At 44.3% G+C, this 22,864-nt stretch overlaps 2 long non-coding RNA genes across 2 annotated transcripts in view; both read left to right on the top strand.

Moving 5' to 3' along the window:
• Positions 1-21,377, top strand: part of LOC144822680 (uncharacterized) — a 62,255-nt gene extending 40,878 nt beyond the window's left edge. Inside the window, exon 2 of the long non-coding RNA XR_013608677.1 lies at positions 17,373-21,377. This is a non-coding gene — a long non-coding RNA (uncharacterized LOC144822680). The remainder of the gene's footprint in view (positions 1-17,372) is intronic.
• The window catches only part of LOC144822677 (uncharacterized), a 281,123-nt gene that overhangs the window by 59,499 nt on the left and 198,760 nt on the right, over positions 1-22,864 (top strand). The window lies entirely within an intron of this gene.

The raw sequence follows: 22,864 nt of genomic DNA, 5'->3' as shown, positions 1-22,864 counted from the left end.
TAGACAATGGCGATATGAAAATCAGCGCTGACCCTGTGCCCCATGGGAACAGTCCAGTCCGAACTACAAAAGCCATGTCCTTCCCAGAACGGAAACAAGCATCCGAGGACCGGACCGATTTCGAGGTAACACCTCTCATCAGCCCGGCTAGCTTGATTCCAGTGGTGTGGAGTGCCTGGGACTCACGTCTGAGCATCCCCAGTACACTTAGAGCGGTAATTGCAAACACAACAGTGATGGACAGAATGTGGATCAATGTCACACATTCACCCCAGTCCAAAGATCTGGGCCCAAATCCATCGTTTTTCCACTCCACACCACCCTGGGTTAGACAATGGCGATATGCAAATCAGCGCTGACCCTGTGCCCCATGGGAACAACCAGTCCGAACTGCAAAAGCCATGTCCTTCCCAGAACGGAAACAAGCATCCGAGGACCGGACCGGTTTCGAGGTAACACCTCTCATCAGCCCGGCTAGCTTGATTCCAGTGGTGTGGAGTGCCTGGGACTCACGTCTGAGCATCCCCAGTACACTTAGAGCGGTAATTGCAAACACAACAGTGATGGACAGAATGTGGATCAATGTCACACATTCACCCCAGTCCAAAGATCTGGGCCCAAATCCATTGTTTTTCCACTCCACACCACCCTGGGTTAGACAATGGCGATATGCAAATCAGCGCTGACCCTGTGCCCCATGGGAACAGTCCAGTCCGAACTACAAAAGCCATGTCCTTCCCAGAACGGAAACAAGCATCCGAGGACCGGACCGGTTTCGAGGTAACACCTCTCATCAGCCCGGCTAGCTTGATTCCAGTGGTGTGGAGTGCCTGGGACTCACGTCTGAGCATCCCCAGTACACTTAGAGCGGTAATTGCAAACACAACAGTGATGGACAGAATGTGGATCAATGTCACACATTCACCCCAGTCCAAAGATCTGGGCCCAAATCCATTGTTTTTCCACTCCACACCACCCTGGGTTAGACAATGGCGATATGCAAATCAGCGCTGACCCTGTGCCCCATGGGAACAGTCCAGTCCGAACTACAAAAGCCATGTCCTTCCCAGAACGGAAACAAGCATCCGAGGACCGGACCGGTTTCGAGGTAACACCTCTCATCAGCCCGGCTAGCTTGATTCCAGTGGTGTGGAGTGCCTGGGACTCACGTCTGAGCATCCCCAGTACACTTAGAGCGGTAATTGCAAACACAACAGTGATGGACAGAATGTGGATCAATGTCACACATTCACCCCAGTCCAAAGATCTGGGCCCAAATCCATCGTTTTTCCACTCCACACCACCCTGGGTTAGACAATGGCGATATGCAAATCAGCGCTGACCCTGTGCCCCATGGGAACAGTCCAGTCCGAACTACAAAAGCCATGTCCTTCCCAGAACGGAAACAAGCATCCGAGGACCGGACCGGTTTCGAGGTAACACCTCTCATCAGCCCGGCTAGCTTGATTCCAGTGGTGTGGAGTGCCTGGGACTCACGTCTGAGCATCCCCAGTACACTTAGAGCGGTAATTGCAAACACAACAGTGATGGACAGAATGTGGATCAATGTCACACATTCACCCCAGTCCAAAGATCTGGGCCCAAATCCATCGTTTTTCCACTCCACACCACCCTGGGTTAGACAATGGCGATATGCAAATCAGCGCTGACCCTGTGCCCCATGGGAACAGTCCAGTCCGAACTACAAAAGCCATGTCCTTCCCAGAACGGAAACAAGCATCCGAGGACCGGACCGGTTTCGAGGTAACACCTCTCATCAGCCCGGCTAGCTTGATTCCAGTGGTGTGGAGTGCCTGGGACTCACGTCTGAGCATCCCCAGTACACTTAGAGCGGTAATTGCAAACACAACAGTGATGGACAGAATGTGGATCAATGTCACACATTCACCCCAGTCCAAAGATCTGGGCCCAAATCCATCGTTTTTCCACTCCACACCACCCTGGGTTAGACAATGGCGATATGCAAATCAGCGCTGACCCTGTGCCCCATGGGAACAGTCCAGTCCGAACTACAAAAGCCATGTCCTTCCCAGAACGGAAACAAGCATCCGAGGACCGGACCGGTTTCGAGGTAACACCTCTCATCAGCCCGGCTAGCTTGATTCCAGTGGTGTGGAGTGCCTGGGACTCACGTCTGAGCATCCCCAGTACACTTAGAGCGGTAATTGCAAACACAACAGTGATGGACAGAATGTGGATCAATGTCACACATTCACCCCAGTCCAAAGATCTGGGCCCAAATCCATCGTTTTTCCACTCCACACCACCCTGGGTTAGACAATGGCGATATGCAAATCAGCGCTGACCCTGTGCCCCATGGGAACAGTCCAGTCCGAACTACAAAAGCCATGTCCTTCCCAGAACGGAAACAAGCATCTGAAGACCGGACCGGTTTCGAGGTAACACCTCTCATCAGCCCGGCTAGCTTGATTCCAGTGGTGTGGAGTGCCTGGGACTCACGTCTGAGCATCCCCAGTACACTTAGAGCGGTAATTGCAAACACAACAGTGATGGACAGAATGTGGATCAATGTCACACATTCACCCCAGTCCAAAGATCTGGGCCCAAATCCATCATTTTTCCACTCCACACCACCCTGGGTTAGACAATGGCGATATGCAAATCAGCGCTGACCCTGTGCCCCATGGGAACAGTCCAGTCCGAACTACAAAAGCCATGTCCTTCCCAGAACGGAAACAAGCATCCGAGGACCGGACCGGTTTCGAGGTAACACCTCTCATCAGCCCGGCTAGCTTGATTCCAGTGGTGTGGAGTGCCTGGGACTCACGTCTGAGCATCCCCAGTACACTTAGAGCGGTAATTGCAAACACAACAGTGATGGACAGAATGTGGATCAATGTCACACATTCACCCCAGTCCAAAGATCTGGGCCCAAATCCATCGTTTTTCCACTCCACACCACCCTGGGTTAGACAATGGCGATATGCAAATCAGCGCTGACCCTGTGCCCCATGGGAACAGTCCAGTCCGAACTACAAAAGCCATGTCCTTCCCAGAACGGAAACAAGCATCCGAGGTGAGCAGGAATCAGCATACATTTCAATGGCTTTCTTATTCAAACATATTTAGCATTTAGGGTAATCCTGAGCAACCCCACTACACAAACTCTTCACTTGGAATATACATTTCTGATGTTCATCACTTTTCACATTGACAACTTTTACTTGGCAATTGTCATTGTCTCTACATACTCTTGCCAGATGGCCTCTCCTGTTACATTTTTTGCAAAACGCATTTCTAGCAGAGCATAAAGGATTGTTCGCCAAATGGTTACAGCTCCCACATCTGAAACATTTAAGGTGCAATTGTTCTTTGTTATGCTTGTAGGGGAGTTCTTTCTTAATTTTTATTTTTAAAACGTTACTTGACGGGTCTTTAACTTGTACAGAAGCTACAATTTCCACGTAAACTTTCATTTCCTTCATGCACTGGGAAGAGTGTTTGATGGATTGAGCGATGGCCATCGCTTCTTCTAAAGAGGTATTCTTTGCCAAAAGTTTTTCCTGAATGCGACTGTTACTTGTGCATGGTACCAACTGATCGCGAATTAAAGAGTCATTTAGCTCACCAAAATCACACTTTTGGGTGAGACCTCTTAGCACGGCAATGTAGCTTTTTACTGACTCATTTTTTCCTTGGGCACGGTTGAAGAATTTGTGCCATTCAAGTACGACGTTGATCTTGTCACCAACGTGGGTACCTAATTTTAGTAATGTAACCTCATAAACGTCCATTTCCTCATCCTCATCCAATTCTGGTTCAGGCAAGGTCTCATAAACTTTACGGCCATAAACACCTAAGTTGTGGAGAAGAATGTGCTGTTTGTGCACAGCAGAGAACCTTTCTCCTCCCATGGCAATTAAATAGGATTCAAAGAGCTTTTTCCACTCCTTCCAGTGGATCTCAGGTTCCTCACATTCGTTTAGAAATGATGGAGGTTGACTAATTCCCGGAGTGCCCATATTAGAGTGTGGTAAAGGAGAGGGATAATATAATGACATGCTAGCACTGGGAACAGTATGATGTGAGGTTCGATAGGGGAAAAAAAAAACTGGTGGCGATAATAGATGAAGGAGGGGGTGAGCACGTCAACGTATGAAGTGAAATATACAATGGTAATGCACATTAAGTAAGGAGGAAGGGAAGGTCAAAAGAGTTGAAAGGTAAACATTCCCATATACATGGCACCAACCCCAGCAGTGTAGAAAGAAGGTGGGGGCAATAGCTATGAGGACAATTACTAATGAGGAAACTCGTGTCCCAGACAGCAAGGTCTTGACTAACGTAGGTCCAACCCAAAATAAAGCGTGTAATACACTTTTCAAAAGACCCAGTTCAAGGTAAAATAGAGTCAGCAAAAACGAGGCCCACTTTCACTAGAGTCCCCAACCGCAAAGTTGAGACTATGTAAAATAGAGTCAGCAAAAACAAAGCCCACATAAAACTTGAGTGCCCAACCGCAAAGTTCGCAAAGTTCTGTCTAACGGAGTCCCGGCCAGAATTCTCATCATGGAACACACTTAATTCACAAAAACACGAGCTTCATAGGGAATACTCAGTGAGCAGGAACTCGGCGGGAAGCCCCCCGCAGGCGTGAATGCAGAGGCAAAACGAAGGTGCCTCCGAGGATGACAGGGAGGTCACAACATATGAAGATGTGAAGAGAACAAAGACGAGGCCGGCTGAGGTGGCGCTGTGATGGTTAACTCCGGCTGGAGCGGTCGATGTGTGGCTGGTGCGCCGGGAAGCAGGTAACAGCTGAGACGGCAGCAAGCGAAGAAGACAGGGATGTCGCAGCCAGACGAACAGGACTCCGGAACCTCGCAAACAGCCAGGAAGCTTCGGCGCCCCACCGCTCAGGCGAGTCACAGCGCAGGATAGATTCAGGCTGCCCAGATGGACGTGGACGAACCCAAGTCCCTGAAGCGGTGAGCGCCTCACAACCAGCTGCTGAGGGTTAAGGTGACCCGAAGACAGGAGGATTGTCAGCTAGCACTCCGGCAGCTGGGGCCACTACAACACTCCAGGGGGGGTCGGTACTACCACCCGGAGGGTAGGGTGAAGAATCTCGGAGTTAGCAATGAGTCTCTAGCCCCCCAAAAAATAACTTCACAGCAGCAGTCCTGACTGGCAACGACAACTTCAGTGGAGGAGCTCGTTTGTCTCTCTCTTCAGTGCCGATGACAAGGCCCTCCTGAGTTAGCAGGTGTGGCTGACGCCGCCTTGTTTTAGTGCCCTGGCCCGAGGGGCCTTACAATTGGCTGCCCCACTCACCTGAAAGGCTAAGACGGAGCACGGCAGAGTTTGCCCCTCCCTACTCAAGTTCTGGCGACACTGACGGTGAGGCGGGAAGACAGCGGGGAGGGCCCGAAGCCAGAGTGAAGTTCACAGCGACACATGGCCGATTGCCGGGAGCCAGTTGTGATGAGCCCTGTGGGGTTCCAGACTGGAGGAGGCACAGTGATGCAGTGCCTGTGGCCAGCAAAGAACTACGACCCTTTCCCCCACAAATAACCGGAAATGGCAGTCACGGGTACACGGCGGGTCCCGCTCCTCCCTTTTCTTGACTCAGACCTTGGATGCAGGCGAAGAAGAGCCGGGAGGCCAGAGATGGCTGCAATCAAGGAGATGAACGCAAGCGTTTGGCGTGATCTGGATGAGCTGTGGAGAGCACTGATTGGGGAATAACACAGAGGTTGGCGCTGGTCCGCCACTGGGTGAAGGTAACAGGATTGGCCCCCCTGAGGGCATCCAATGAGGTGCCTCAGTTGACACAAGACCAGCGACCAGACCTCTGGTGTGGCGAGGGACACCCTGAAGGGGTGGACCTCTATCACAGTGCTTGGCAGGAGCGTGAAGGTGGCCCTCATACACTATCCCAAAAGAGTGGGTCCCTGACTCACCTCTCCTCCTCTCCCCCTACCGCTGTCCTCCCAGCAAGCAGGCAAATCTGAGGACTTTTTAGGAGGCCCGTGGCCCACTCACTTCAAGGAACCTAGCGGTGCTACTGACAACTCTCACCAGTGCTGCCCAAGAGAGGAGGTGCCCATTTCAACTCCACTGCAGTACTATGCTGTAGCCAAAGCGAATGCATGTCTCTGCTGGGAGACAGTGGTTTTGCCAGCCACGGCCGAAGCCGGGGGCCCCCTTTTTGATGCTCACCCCCAGCCAACACCCTATGAGAAGTGCGGGAGACTTTGTGCCCACCATCATCTATGCTCACTCAGCCCTTGACACGCCTGGTTGACGAGAACTCTTGGAGCCACATCAGACTGGGACAAGATCCCCGTCCATTCTGAGCCACCACAGCAGGATGCAGCGGCCTGGGGGCCACTTCTGCCTGAGGACTACTGGGGTTGAGGGCCTTTGGGTAGTGGACTTAGGTGCTGGTCCTTGCCAGAGACGGGTTCTGCATCTACAGGTCCCCCTTCTTCTGATTCTTGCAGCTTTCTCTCCTCCAGGGCTGCTGGTTCACCTGTGATGGGCAGACTGCCATCAACCGCGCCGATATAGGCGCCTCAGGTGCCTGGCCCACTGACTATAGTGCTGGACAACCATATGTCGGAGGATTCTCTGCACCCACAGACGATAAATTGGACAAGGTTCTCGCGGCCATAGAAAACTCCCGGATCTACGTGGAAACCAAGCTTGGCTCCCTAATGACAGAGTTGGGATTCCTCCACGATGACCACTGTAAACTCATGGACAGGGTTACAGATGGGGAGAATGTGCTGGTCCTACTGCAGTCACAGTCCACAGTTTACCAGCAAGCTATCCAAGACCAAGGTTGAATGCTTGAGGGAAGTGCGGAGGATGACGAAGGGCGATCCTGTAAGAGCAACATCCGAACCCTGGGCCTGCTAAAGGCAATAAAAGGCCAAGGTCCACTGACATTTCTGAAGAACTGGTTCAAGTCTTTTGTTTCTACATCTGACCGTACTTCATTCTTTTAATTGGAAAGGGCCTACAGGGTGCTGGAGCGCCAACCTAAAGTTCGAGACGCCACCCTGAAAGCCACAAGATTGACTGGATTCTGAAACTCGAGGATAAGACCATTATGTTATTTCAGGGCTACACTCAGGCAGTACAACGTCAACGAATTTCCTTTTTGGAGGCTGAGTTAACAGCTTTGACAGTTGGGCGTGCAATACTTTCTACTATTCCCCCCCACCTCAAAATCCTTACAGCCGGACACTCCCTCTTCTTCACCGACCCCATGGATGCCTTGCACTGGGCCGACAGACACCACAGCGAGGCACCTGCTGGGGCTGTGGGGAGCTCCCCCAGCCCTCGCTGAAGGGGTGGAAGCGAAATAACTGGCCTTGGCGAGGCCCTTCCCCAAAGTCCCCACTGCCCAAGTCGTCTGCACTCGAACAAATCATTGAGGACTACCGTAGGGCCCTCCAGGTGGCCCTGTCTCTGAGGAACAACACCAGAACTTCAGATGATGAGAGGGGTCCGCACATCTTCCCTTCAGATGAAGACTCAACCATGACAGACATCTCTCACCGGGATTCCCAATCTCCACCACTGGTGACTCTGAATAATATAGATTCCACCACCAGTGATTGATCCTAGGACACTGTCACATCTGATCCTACTCCTCAACTATTGTTCAGCATCACAAAGTCTGCCTGCTGTACAGAGACTGGGTTATTATGGGCCCTCAGTTCCAGAGGGGTGGGAGTTTTGACCCTTCCCCACCTCTTTACAGATATTGACAACGCGGGCTATCCCATGTCTACACATCACTTACTATTGCTTAACCACTACCCCACTTTACTCAATGGCTTGACGCCCTAGTCAGTTTGGGCATCCCGTTGTATGCAGCAGGCTCTCCGTGTTGCTGTTTCCACTTGTTTGTGTTTCCACAATTCACCACCCAATGATTCGACCACATAGGCAGGTTTTACTTTCTCCCTGAGGGGCAGACTGCTGCGTCACGGTGACCAGGAGAACTCACCCAGGTGCACCTAACACTCATCAGACACACAGGCCCTCTTACATTATGGCTTAAACCACTAAGACTAGTTTCTTACTATGAATGTGCGCGGTATGCACACAGCCAGAAAGCGCTACTCTACCTACTCCTATCTCAAGCACCAGAATGCACACAACTTATTCCTATAAGAAACTCACACCACTGCTGTGATATTGCAGCACCTGCAAAAGCGGTAGATGCGGTTGGTCTATGCCACCACATACTCTGCGTATGCCTGGGGGCACAGATCTGGGTTCAGCATGTTTCCCCTTCCAGGTACTTGACACCATCATAGACAGAGAGGGGTGGTACATGCTAGTTGAGAGCCGGCTTGACGGATCGTGCATCCTCCTAGGGAGCATCTATGCCCTTAACACTGGCTGGGGGGCCTTCTGGGTCACACTCTTGAGGATACTAGCGCACAGGACTGTGGGTACTGGGCAGTGACTACAACCGCATGCTTGAAATGCAGCTCAATTGCTCCTATTCTCTGCTTTCTCGCTCCCTCCCACATACACCGTTGGAGCGCTTTCCCCTCACTTGGCACATGGAGACCCAGACACCCATATTCACGCTGATCACTGACATAATATCGAGGGACATAATATCGACTAGCAAAAATATCGGCGAAAAAATATCGACAGACAGAATATCGACTTTGTATCTACAAACACGCAAGTACAAAAATATTGAGTAAAAAATATCGTTTACAAAAATATAGTTTATAAAAAGATCGACTCTATTAAAAACCATGTTAAATTTAATTAATATTAAAAATTAATTACTAAAATATACTTAAAAATACTTAAATTACCTTATAATAATTAAATAATTAATTACAGTTATAAAAAAGAATTACAATCATATTTGTTAAAACATACATATAGTAACATAATATAATTAAAAAATATCCAATATTATTACCGTAGGATAGCGGAAGTGTAAAAATTACTATTCCCACTCCAGAGAGTGCAACAGTAGGGAAAGTGTTGGATAGCGTAGGGGTAAAAATTACTATTCCCACTCCATAAAGTGCAACAGTAGGTAAGGCGTTGGATAGCGTAGAGGTAAAAATTACTATTCCCACTCCAGAGAGTGCAACAGTAGGGAAAGCGTTGGATAGCGTAGGGGTAAAAATTACTATTCCCACTCCAGAGAGTGCAACAATAGGGAAAGCGTTGGATAGCATCGGGGTAAAAATTACTATTCCCACTCAAGAGAGTGCAACAGTAGGGAAAGGGTTGGATAGCGTAGGGGTAAAAATTACTATTCCCACTCCAGAGAGTGCAACAGTAGGGAAAGCATTGGATAGCATAGGGGTAAAAATTACTATTCCCACTCCAGAGAGTGCAACCGTAGGGAAATCGTTGGATAGCGTAGGGGTAAAAATTAGTATTCCCACTCCAGGGAGTGCAACAGTAGGGAAAGCGTTGGATAGCGTAGGAGTAAAAATTACTATTCCCACTCCAGAGAGTGCAACAGTAGAGAAATGGTTGGATAGCGTAGGGGTAAAAATTACTATTCCCACTCCAGAGAGTGCAACATTAGGGAAAGCTTTGGATAGCGTAGGGGTAAAAATTACTATTCCCACTCCAGTGAGTGCAACAGTAGGGAAAGTAGATACTTCATATATTATTAAAATATATATATATATTAATATCTATAAAAAAAATAATTAAAGGTAATTACCAATTTAATATAATATAATAATTAATTAATAACACTAATTTAAATTTATCATTACAATTAGTTATCTATTAATACTAATTAATTACAAATTAACAATTAATTAATTAGTAATTAAAAAGTTACTTAACAATTAGAATCTAATAAATACCATAAAAAAATTAACATATGTAATTAGTTATAATTAAATTACTTCCCACCCTATTCCCCTATAAACCCACAGCCCACTACATAAAATAAATTAGTAAAATTAACATAATTATCAATTAATCAATTAAATAAAATTAATTGTCAATTAAAATTTAATTAATTACCAAATAACAATTATTTAACAATTAATTATAAATAAATAACAATATATAAATTAACATATTTAATTAATTACAATTAAATTACTTCCCACCCTATTCCCCTATAAACCCACAACCCGCTACAGAAATTAAATTACTTAAATTAACATAATTATCAATTAATCAATTAAATAAAATTAATTGTCAATTAAAATTTAATTAATTACAAAATAAAAATGAATTAACAATTAATTATAAACAAACACCAATAAATAAATTTACATATTTAATTAAATATAATTAAATTACTTCCCACCCTACTCCCCTATAAGCCCACCACCCGCTACTAAAATAATTACTTAAAATGTAAATAACATTAGATTCATTAATTAAATTACATTATAACATAAATAAACACTTTTAACACATAAAATACACTATAAAAAAATCGATATTATTAAAAGTTCAATATTTTTATTAATCTATATTATGTACTTCGATATTCTGACTATCTATATTTTAAAATTCGATATTATATTACTTACCTTCAAAATGATATTTTTGATGTCTATAGTCTGTCATTTCGATATTTTGTCCAGCCAATATTTTGTAGTCGATATTAAGTCCATTCGATATTTTGTAGTCGATATTTTGTCTGTTTACCATTCACGCATCTATTCATTGTACCCTGTGCAACACAACCTACACCGCTGCGCCTTTACCGTATTCTCTATTCTAGCTCTGTTATAGACACGGTCATGCAAGCTGACTATTTAGGGCACTTCATTTCCGACCACGACACACACCTAGTGGATCTAGCATGGAATGCCCTGATCCCCACAGACACCACGTGGCATCTCACCCGGTACTGTCTGCGCCAGCTATGCTCCAAAGCTTCCTACTCTCCAAAATTGCAACCCAAACCAAATGGGCATTGCAGGTGTTGGTTGCCCATAAATACATGGCCAGTGTTTCCCACCTCACATGCCATGTCACACCATATGCCCCAGCATTCTCCTTACAGTGCCTACCACGATTCCAAGGATCCTACTTCGCCATGGATCTGAGGAACTCTCATGAGCGATCCCTGACCAGTCAGTGACTTCTTTGCAGATAGCCACCTTCTTACCCTCGACCAACTTATCTTCGATCAAGTTCCATATCACATGCCAAGTGCTCTGGTCCACTAATGGCGTGGAACCTTAGACCCACTTTATCACACAAACACTCCTTCACATAGGAGCAGGGCAACACCTAATAATGTAAATTTTTAAGGCGATACAGGGATTCCACTGAACACTCTACAAGGCAAATGGGATGATGATAAAGGAAGGATGCTATAAGACACTGAATGGGAGCAAACCTTGGAATTCTCCCAGCGAGTCTTTAGAATTGGTAGGTTTAAAAGCATACAATTCTCTATTCTACACCAAGCCTACCTGACACCAGAGCAGCTCAACCGCTATTTCCCCATGGCACACCTTTGCTGTCCCCACTGCCGCTTGGCTACAGATGACTTCTGCATATGGTGTGGTCCTGCTCAGCCTTATCCTCATATTGGTGTTCCATCCGTGACGTGCTGCGTGAGGTAACAGAACTCACTGACATTAACACATGGGAGGTCTGCATCCTAGGCATCTTTAAGCGTAGGAAGCGCCAAAGGGTGAGAACTAGCTCTTTTGCTCGCTAAAAGTCCTCACTTTGCAGTGGAGAGCTGCACAGGTCCTACCTGTGACTGTGTGGCATGGAGCGATGCAATCGTGGGGGAATGTTGAGAGGGAAAACGCGTAATCATCAGGCACCATGAGGAAGTTCGACACCTCCATAAGCACCCAATATCCCTGGCCTGGGATATTCTCCTCGGCCAGTTCCAACACCTTACTCGTAACTACGAATTTCCCCCGTGAGCCCGACTGGGACTTCATTGGTTCCCATCATCATTTGTCTGCGCATTACGCCCTTAGCGCCCACCTCAACCCCGCTCGGCATTCCAGTCCATAGCACCTGCAAGTAGCCCAGCCCTCAGTTACACCCGCAACGCCACCTTCACCATAACAGGAGCCTCACTCTGGATTTACACCAGCACCCTTCACAAGTATGATTCTGCCAGACTCCAGATCCGAATCACCACTTTGTTCCCCCAGTGTAGGGATAGTACGTCGGTTAGATGTGTAGACACATCAGCTCACAACTGTCTATTATTCATACACTTATCGTCCTGCACAGGGAGATTTTAGTGGCTGTCTCCATTAAATCATTACCATGTATGTCTGTTACTGCTTTATGAACACTTGCATTGTGGTAATGCACAGTTGCTGAGTTCCATTATGGTCACGTATTGCTGTTTTTGCTTGCATTTAAAAACCCTAATAAAACTGTAAAAAAACAACAACAAAAGTGAAGTACATTGGCAACAAGCAAGTGCGGGTCATGAATCCAGCAACATAACTGTTCACTGATATTTTGCATGCAAGTTCGAATAGATAGTTTCTCAAGCTTCCAAAATAGGCTAAAGCAGTTTTGAATATCAGCATAATGTATGAACATATTGTAATGGGGGCATCAGAATGCCCCAATTTTGTCTTGGAAACACCACCGCTGGGTCAGCGGGAACACATGGGACCGCCGCAGAGGAATGGTGGTAAGACCTCCAAACTCGTAATCAGGCCCTGAGACGGATATATGTCACGCAGAAAAAAAACTAAAAGAAGAAATAAAGAAACCAGAACCTTCCAAATCGTATTTGGCAAATAACCCTATCCTGCAATAAAGACTGTTCATATAAAATACCACTGACACAACACAAGTACATCCACATTATACAATCTAAAAGAATGAGGTTGTCCAGGGCCAGCGTTAGTTTATATGTACTCTTATCTAATCGATAGATTTGTAATATAGATAGTAGAAGTTAATACTTTTCATAGATGATTTGTAGCTCTAATTACAATCTCTGTACTTATCTGAAACATTAAACCACTGAGGTTACTTGAATTGTGGGTCATCATAACTTAGATCAATTGCTGGAAACGTCATTGTAATTGCATCAACTCGTAGTTTAAAAAACATGTTTACTGTTACATTTCACTGTGGGTTTACTTATTTTCTATAATGTCTGGTATTTTCTATAATTTTACTTATATTCGAATGCCAAATAATGTAAGCTCTTTACAAGATGTGTCTGTAGGAAATGAGTAAGAATGTTTTCAGTAATTGGTCATTCTCTGGTGGTTCATACAAGCATTGTCGGAGCTCTGCTTCCCTCTCACTGCCTCTGTTTTTCGTCCCTTCCTCTCTGATCTTTGAACCTGCTGTCAATTTACCTTCATTACTGTAATTACTTTACTCGCATAAACAGTGTTTTGTTGCCCTTACTGGCTCGCATAAGATTTAGAAGTTGTCTTTGGTCATTAAAAATGCACCGATACAACGAGGAACACGTTCAAAGGTGACTTTTATTCGCAAATGAGCGCCTCTGCCGCTTGAAGGGAAACATTTTTAACATCTTGTAAACCTGAGACGAGTATGGTAGGTCTGGATGCCTTTGAGCTGTGATTTGGTAGATACTATGTTTCACTTTGGAGTCAGGGCTACATAGTATTCTCAGTATAAGAAGGGTAATTTCGTGATTATTTAGGGTAATGTCAAGGGGAAACCCATGTGAGGACGCAATATTCCTCAACCCAAGATGTTGATACTTTCATAGTTGATGAATACTGAATCGCTCCTGGTACTGGTAGTAATACTCCTGCCACCTCATAGACATCATGGGCCTAGTTAGGATGTGGGTCAGAGTTTCCTCCGGCTGACATCCCGGCTGTTTAGAGACCAACCGACCTCGGGACGAGGTCCAAAACCGCAATTACAATGCGACCGCACATGGTGTGGTCACAGAGTCCTATTTCCCTATGAGAGCTTGTGAGGCCACTGGAAACCGGTCGCAGCACAGGCTCCCATTGAGAAATGGGAATCACTGTAAATCCCTGCAAAGTGTGGCACGCATCTCACGGTGCCTGCCACACGGTTAAGGGGTTTACAGGGAGGTCAGCTCACAACTGGAGGCCTCAGAGAGAGGGGGGCCCTGCTAGGAACCCTCAAAGTCGCTTTCCGACAGGTTTTCCATGTCAGAAAGCCCAACATGGAAAGCTTGTCGGAAACTGATATCATAATCCTGACGGCGGAAAAGCAGTACGCACAGAATTACGCTTCATGAGCCCGTCGGAAGCCAGCCGGAATGACCGTTCCGTTTGAATTCCAGCAGCCATAATCCTAATATGGCGGTCGGAATTCAAATCAAGGATGTCGGTCGGAAAGCGTCCGGCCTGTGGTCGGAGGCTTTCCGACCAACAACTTAATTAGGCCCTAGGTATCATTGTCCTTATTATGTTGACTCTAAACCATTTTGAAAGCAAATGTAACACATTGTCGCTCGTTCAAAACGACCCCTGCTTGGACACATAGATCAATGAAAACTGTGCCATGTCCATTTTCTGCAGCTCCTCCACTTAAGAAGCAGGTTTAAGGTAGAACACAATCCAGAGTATATCATCCTCCAAATAAAAAGATGACAGACTTTGTCAAAATATCCGTCTGTGCAAGCAGGTTAAACTCATCCGGCAATATTCTAAAACATGTTAGTCTACACAACGGGGCCCCTAACTCTCCTAATTGCTTTACTTGATGTCACTGCCCCCAGGAAAAGGGTCTTCTAAGCAAGGATGTCCAACAGCATCACTTTGAGAGGTGTAAAATGCTGACCTTGCAAACACTGCAGAACTCATTGGCCTATGCAGGGCATAATCCCTTATGCAGGAGGGCTATTAGTAATTTATGAGATTAATCAAGCACTACGGAGTGAAAAGTAAAAAGAGGTTCTTATTAATTGACATGGGTTCTCACGACACTGCCCTAATCTCTGGCTACAAATGATTAAAAAGTATTTAACAAACTTCAAAAAACACATCATTCTTTACACCTGCTGCGAGTTCATCATCAGGGTTGTGTCCAGTGGGACCGGTTGCCTTGCACATCAGGAAGGATGTGTGAGGAAGGGCTACATACAGGAAGAGGTGCAGTAACGATAAGACGAGGAAGTGGTGAGGAGAGAGGATGTTCCTGTGGTAGAGATGTGTGACCTCCGCATTCCGGGCTGACTATGCCACACGGTGCGCCTTGTGCTGGACAGGAAACAGGTCATGGACACTGCAGCTCAAATTCCTTATACTTGGTGGTATTGGTTTCCCACAGGGCCCTCTCAACTACCAACGGCTTAACAATGAGCGTATCCTATTTCTGAACCACCTGCTGGAATGCAAGGCAGGATGAAGTGGGTGCTGGAGCAGTCTAGGAGGTGTCTTAAGAAAAGACATGTTTGCCAATCAGGGAGCAGGCTTGGTGCGAGATCACGGGGTCAGCAGGGGTGGTGACTGGGGGAGGTGATGCAATGGACTCACCACACCACAATCGAGACACCGTGCTTTGGGCTAGGCCCTTTTAATCCACAGAGGTGTGCTCCTCAGCTGTACTGGCATCGATGCTCGCCTGTGATTGGGTGTCACTGGTGTGTGCTCCCGAGGCTGTCCTGCCAGCAACGGCTCCGATTTCTCTTTTTTACGGGTCTCCCCCAGGTGTTTCAATTAGAACTGTCAACAAAAAAGCAAAAGGAACTGTCAAAGGCTATAGATTTGTATTTAGTGTGCTACAACATGCAAACACATGCGTGCACGCAGGCAGTTTGAAAGCATTGGTATATTCAAGTCAAACCTGTTAGGTTTGCTAAGGTTTGTCTATTACTTGGAAAGGGAGCTATCCAAATTGCTCCGGGGTAACATGTGAAAAGAAATGGCTTTATTCAATCACACAAGGGTGGGGCTTGAAACTTCCAGACTATGAATAAAACGAAAACCACCTCGCTGCTATGTTACATCATCGCCTGGTTCACTGCAGGCGCCCGGTTAGGCAGAAGAGAACTCGCCACAGAGATGTGCATAAGGGTATCTTTATGATAGGCAGAGGGACAGGCAGGACCTATAATGACCAGAGGACAGAGACAAACACATCCGTATATAATGAGATTGGTGGAAATAAGTCAACCTCGGTGTATACTGAGAACTAGAAGCCTCTTTTCAGCAATGCTGCCAATCTGGGCAAGCAGCTGTACTTATGGAAAGACAAAAATAATTGGAGGTGTGAATGCGGGCAATGTAAAATGATTGGTGTATTTATATTAAAATCATGAACAGTTTCCATGAAATATGGTTTTTCATGACTCATTTATGTTTAATCCTTTTGTGCATGCAAAGAGTTTCACAGGTGTAAAAAACCCAGAACAATTGCATATGCAGCGCTAATTTATTTTAGGTCTGACGTGGGCAAGAACCTTTAGATTCTTTTGTAAAATTATACATAATATACATACTTAAGACGCATTTCAACCACCTCTCTTCATCCTTTGGTCTGTTGTGTCATTCACATATTGCTTTCTCCCACTACAGCATATAGCATGGGGAAATGGGTCAGACGTCTTAAGCCATTGCATTTTGCTTTTCCATAAAGAGTACATGCACACAAAAGGTAGTTCTCTTCTGAGGCAGTTTTTTGTTTTTACTTTATAATTACTTTAGTGTTTTGATTAGAAAACAGCACATTCCAGTTTTATCATATCCCATCCCCTGTTAATTCTGTGGTAAATACCTTTTACAAGTACTCTTTTTTATCTGACTGCTGCTATTTCACATCAGCTCACATGAACTCCAATATAAACTAATCAGTGTTCTCTATCAGTCTTGCAAACCCTGTCTTTCTTTTTTCCCTTCTTTCTTTGTTTTTTTCCTTCCTTCCTTCCATTCTTCCTTCCTTTATTTCTACATTTCCTTACTTCATTTCTTCTTCCTTCCCCCCTCCCTCCCTTGCATTTTCTTTTTTCTTTCTTTCTTCCTTTCTTTCTTTCTTTCTTTCTTTCTTTCTTTCTTTCTTTCTTTCTTTCTTTCTTTCCCTCTTTCTCAAAGTCAAGAGGCTGGCAGCCAATGCCAGACCGATTAGCTATTTTTGATCGGTGTTAGCTAAGACATTTTTAGTCTAATACAATTATGTTTATAACATCTTACCTATAGGGGTTTTTCAGAAAGACTGAAATCATTAGTCTGTGGTTACTTCATTCACCTTTTTACTTCCACGTACTCCGGTATGTATCAAAGGCCAATGTGTCATCCTTCTTCTCCCATTGGCTGACTTCACATTGACTTACGGCATGCTGCAGTTTCACAAAGAACACATCCACACACAAAGTAATTCCCTTCAGTGTCAAGAATGGATGCTTTTTTTAGACCAAAAAAATATTTGCCTTTAGCCAATGTTTCTTCTTTTTATTTTAGAATGACAAGGGCCCAGCAGCTTCATAAACAATAACATTTTACAAAAACCATGATGAAACAAGAATTGCCAAAAAGCTGGAGGCCAACGCAGACCTAATTGCTTTGCCAATGCTTGTTTTGGTTGTAGGGACAATCTTAGGTTAAGTCCTTTCCACACACCCCTTCAATTTATGGAGAGTTCCAATCAACTTTGACCAGGATGAACCTGGTTGCTGTATCTGATCTGCGCTCCATCGTGGCGAGCCTCAAATTACGCCTAGGTCCTGGTCTATGGCGACAAGTGACTATCATTGGAACTTTGAGCTTATTGGCACTATTACTACTTAAAGCTTCAAAAATGCATATCTATTGTTCCCCTTATATGATTTTTGACATTTTGGAGCTATTTTGGTTATTACAGTTTTCTGTATTTTTCTTATTTGATGTATAATTTTGAGTGTTTCACATTTTGACTTTGTTACAGTTTTGCTACTGCCTAAAATATTGTATCCATTGCCCTAAGGTAAGCTTGTCTGCTCAGTGCCACAGCTGCCAGGGGGTTGGGCTCAGGTTCATTTAATGAAGTTGAGAGTTCACCCTGACCAGACACCGGCCACAATAAATATTACATTCCTTACCGCTGCATACAATTTAGACCTTGTTAAATGTAAAGGAGGTCATTTTTTGTACATTCCCCCTCGAACACAGAAAGACCTTTTACTCACGCCCTGGTCACCAGCAGGCTTGACTACGGCAACACACTCTATGCCGGAATAAACAAAAAACTCACCCACAAGCTACAAAACATCCAAAAGGCCGCCGCAAGACTGGTCCTCAACCTGCCAAGTCACTGCCACATCTCCCAGCACCTCCACTGGTTCCCCATCGAAGCTAGAGTCACATTCAAAATGCTAACCCACGCTCACAAGGCCCTCCATGACACCGGACCAGCATACCTGAACAGCTGACTCAAATTCCACACACCCCAGAGGACCCTACGATCAGCCCAGCTCTCCTGCGCTCTGGTCCCCCGCACCAGAAAGACCAGATCGGGAGGCCGCTCCTTCTCCTTCCGCTACACCTCAGACAGATAACATCGCTCCCCATCTTTGCAAGAAACCTCAAAACCTGGCTCTTCGACAGCCCCCCCTTCTTGATGGACTGGAACCTGCGAATCCCACCCCCACAAACCCAGTGCCTTGATACCCTCAAGGGTGAGTAGTCGCGCTTATCAAACACCTGATTTGATTTGATTTACATTGAACGCACTGAGGTGCATGACAGACGTTTATGGCTTAGAAGACACGCCTGCTCATTATTAATTTAGACTTATCAGCTTTGTGTAGACGTACAAGTTATACATGCTCAATTAGCACATATTTTTCTGTGGCTCGCACATTTCAGAATAGTTATGCATCTGTTTTGCAAGTGTAAATTACCTTGTATCACTTCATATCAGGTGTGGGCCAACTGGAGGATACAACAGCAGCAACTTCCATGTGCTTCCAAAAATCTAAACAGAGGCATTGTTGAGTATCCTGCTTGGAAAATACAGGAGCCAAGCATGAGCGACGACTACTCTGAAGAACATAGAGTGTGAAAGAAGAATAAAAGAAACCAGTGAAAAGCGTATAAAAGAAACCAGTGATTGTACAGAGCAAGGCAAAAGGATTCGTTGCTAAAGGGATGGTTAAAGACTAGGCTTCACCTTTAGGGGCATTTCATGAATTGGCAAATAATAATCAAGCTGTAAGTTAGCTAATTGTATCATAGGTAGGGTTACAATAAGGCCCGGAATACGACTTTTGGTGGAGTGGTGGCGTGGTGGTGCACACCGGCCTGCCACCGCTCTGCCAGAGGTCGCCGCTGACCGCCCGCCTGCTCGCCAGATTATAACTTTTGAGTAGACTGACAGGCGGGTGGCCTGGCGCTCCCATGGCAGTGCCTCTTTTAAAGGGCTCAATGGGGCGCACTACAAGGTTCCTGCACAGCATGGACTCAAAAGTCCTCTTGTTATGCCCTCCTGTGTGCATCCACATGTGGTTGAGGCATGGGGGGCCCTGTAGGGCCCACTTTGTTTCCAGTCCTCCAAAGTTTACATGGAGGTTGAAACTCCATGTATACCCCGGAGGAGAGGAAACTCGTAATATGCTTTGCAGGACCACGGAGGTCCCGCCAAGAACATTGCGGCCTCAGACCGCCGCTGCAATGCCAGACAATGGCAGTTCCCTGGTGGAGCCAGCGGTCCTAGGGTAGTCCGACTGCCCAACTAGTAATGGGGCAGTCTGACCCCCAGTGCAATGGTGGGTGCATCCACCACCGCCCTGCCACCACGAGTCTGACGGTCCTTGGACCGCCAGACTTAAATCGGGCCCCAACTGGTTAGGGAGATGTCATGAATTAGGTGTATTTACTGTTCACAGTTTTGTCCATTTTATTTGGAGTTGCTTATCATAATGGTGATGTTTCTTACATTAGTTGTTAAAAATAGCACATAATAAATAGTTTATTGTAAAATCTTGCCACGTCAATCTAACCTTGTGGCAGGATCCAACCAAAGTGATATTCTTTTCTATTTCTCACCACCCTCTCTACTGACTACATATTCATAAATACGATGGCCTGTAGACAGAGGGGATGGGAGTGGGATAAGAGAGCAAGTTGAGACACAGGAATCCACCACTGCTTCCTTGCCACTTGGCTGATCAATGACATTTGTGGGATGTAGTAAAATAATACAAGGCAAAGATATATTAGATGTCTTGCCATATGTATAACTAATCATAACTGTAATTGTGAATGGATATACATAACTACTATCTCTGTGTAACCAGATCCCTGTATTTTAATATGTGATGGGTAACTCCTGAAAACTAATCATACAACAAATAAGTATCTCAAATATAGATGTACATTACCTTGTCTCCTTTATTTAAGATAGTTACTTCAAATTCTGTTACCACACACTCTTGGATGCATGATGAATTGTAGCTTCTATTTTAACTTATGAAACTTTTACATGACATTAATAAATACGTAAGTAATGATCCACTTAAATAGTCCACCAATTTACATTACAGGCTAACATTATAAATAAACCCACTGTAAATAGTCCACAAATGCCCCAAAAAATAGTTGAAAGTTTGTTTTAATCTACAGCACATCTTCGGGATACTTCTTTATAATCCAGTTACCCATTCAAAACAATCATATGGACAGCAACAAGTACTTGCAAGTAAATTCAGAATCCATTTACCTAGGTCCTGGCTGCAACAACATTATAGCATATTTGCCTAGTAAGGGATGCAGTGAACCACAAAGAAAGCCATATCTGATATTCCCAGATGACTGATGTCTCACTGCGACACAACGTAATTTGTGGCCTACTAAGAATCATAGTTCATTGCCAGACTGTGCTGCCACACAGTGAGTTCACTAATTTAGAGGAATGTGACAAGCTCTTCCAAGGGTATCACAGAATCCTCTGCCCCCCCCCTATTGCTTTCCACCCTTGAACGTTTTGGAAGGGCACCACCAAGCCCCCTCTTTCATCCATTTCCCTTACCCATATATTTTTCCTTTCTCCTACTTTAGTTTATGCTGGTCTTCCTTTCATACTCTTGTTCCTTCTCCTACCCCATTCCCTTTATTTCCTTCAGCTACCTTTGTCTCTTTAAGTCTTTTTTTTTCACTTTAATATGAACACTAGACAGGATTCTCCAATGGCTCCACACATTTTGTATTCTAACAATCACAATAGCACTATTCCAAAAAAAAGAAGAAAAGCCCTTGGCATATTTGTTCTAATATTTTCTCGCCTGCCTCTAAATGTATCCTTGCTGACCATCAGCTCTTTATAAGTCTACAATATTTGTGGTAAATTGTTCAGACATGACTCTCTCATCTGTAAATATACCACTGGTGACAATGTTTTTTAACGTATATTATATTTTTTCAACATTTCCGGTTTTATAGAAATATTGTTATGGTTTAAATTAACTCAAACAATAAAGATTAAACGATTCATTCATTCATTCGTTTTCTTTTAAAAACAGAATTTTATTTTGTAGCTTAACATTATTAATTTTAACTGTACTTTCATTAAACTGTATTTAGTATTAATTTGCTTTTCCAGTAAATGGGGTGTAGACTATTAAGCTACACAGAAACAGGTTACCGTTATTTTGGACTTTTTACGAATTTGCATAATAAAGTTGAAAAGAACAAATCATATTCCGAAATAAATATGAAATATATTGAAATGAACATGACATACTGACATTAATATGACAAGTGTTAATAAATATGATCTCTGTTGAAATTAATGTGACCTGTTCAAATAAATATGACCTACATCGAATGAATATGGCCTGTATTGAAATAAACATAAGTGTTAAAATAAATATATTATATGCTCCAATAAATATGACATTAGTTCAAATCAGTATGACATGCATTGAAAAGGATACAACACACATTTAAATATGACATACTAATTTGACAAACATGTTGAAATGAATATGAGTTACAATGAAATGAGTATGACATGATTTTTCATAAAGAATGTAACCTGCATTTAAATGAATATGGTCCATATTGAAAGAAATATGACACCCATGGCATGACTATAACAAGTCATGAAATAAATATGGTAGGTAGAAAAATGAATATGGCATGTGTTGAATTTAATATGAAACATATTGAAAATAATACAATACAGATGGAGATGATAAATTGAATATGACACATGCTAAAATGAGTGTAACATGCAATGAAATAGATAAGAATAATCTAAAAGAAGTATAAGAGACGTAGCTGGAATATAGATATCTTAAAATGAAAATAAACGCTTTGAAATGAAGGATGAGTTGAAAATTAATATGGCACACTTCGAATTGAATATGACCCAAGTTGAAATGAATATGATGCACATTTAGAGGAGTAATGAAACACTTTGGAAAAATGTCATACATCAGAATGACTATGAAGCATAATACCATGAATAAGACACATATTGAAATTAATATAACCAACCACTGGTATCACCCTCTGATGGGAAACCTCTTATGAAGGAAAAGGCCCCCACAAACACAGTTGGGCACAGAACTCCATAGTATTTGTGGTATTTATTGCATACTATCTTTTGATCAATATAGCTAAACTACACATTAACACACCAATGAACATCCAAGTCCACTCTGTCACCATACTGGGATCACCTATGCCATCCAGAGCAGAATAGACTTAACCTACTAGCAAGGTTTGATTTTCGCTACCAAATTTACCACATCACTGTCATCTCACTAGAATTAGTGGCTCATTACGAAGGTGGTCGAGAAAGTTGTCTGACCACCATGGTATTGAAAAAAATCCACCCAGTTCCGGGGAGTAACCGACGGTCCCATTACGATACATAAACTGAAAAATTCCGACCACGCCGGTCTGAAATACAGAAAAGTATGTCCATCAGGGTCGGAAATCCTAAAACTCCGACCGAAGCGGTTGGAAAGACT

The sequence above is a fragment of the Lissotriton helveticus genome, chromosome 3_1 (genome assembly GCF_964261635.1).
Source record: "Lissotriton helveticus chromosome 3_1, aLisHel1.1, whole genome shotgun sequence".
Classification (NCBI taxonomy): Eukaryota; Metazoa; Chordata; class Amphibia; order Caudata; family Salamandridae; genus Lissotriton; species Lissotriton helveticus.
Note: the sequence above shows the minus strand (reverse complement) of the source record. Positions and strands in the feature narration are given on the sequence as shown.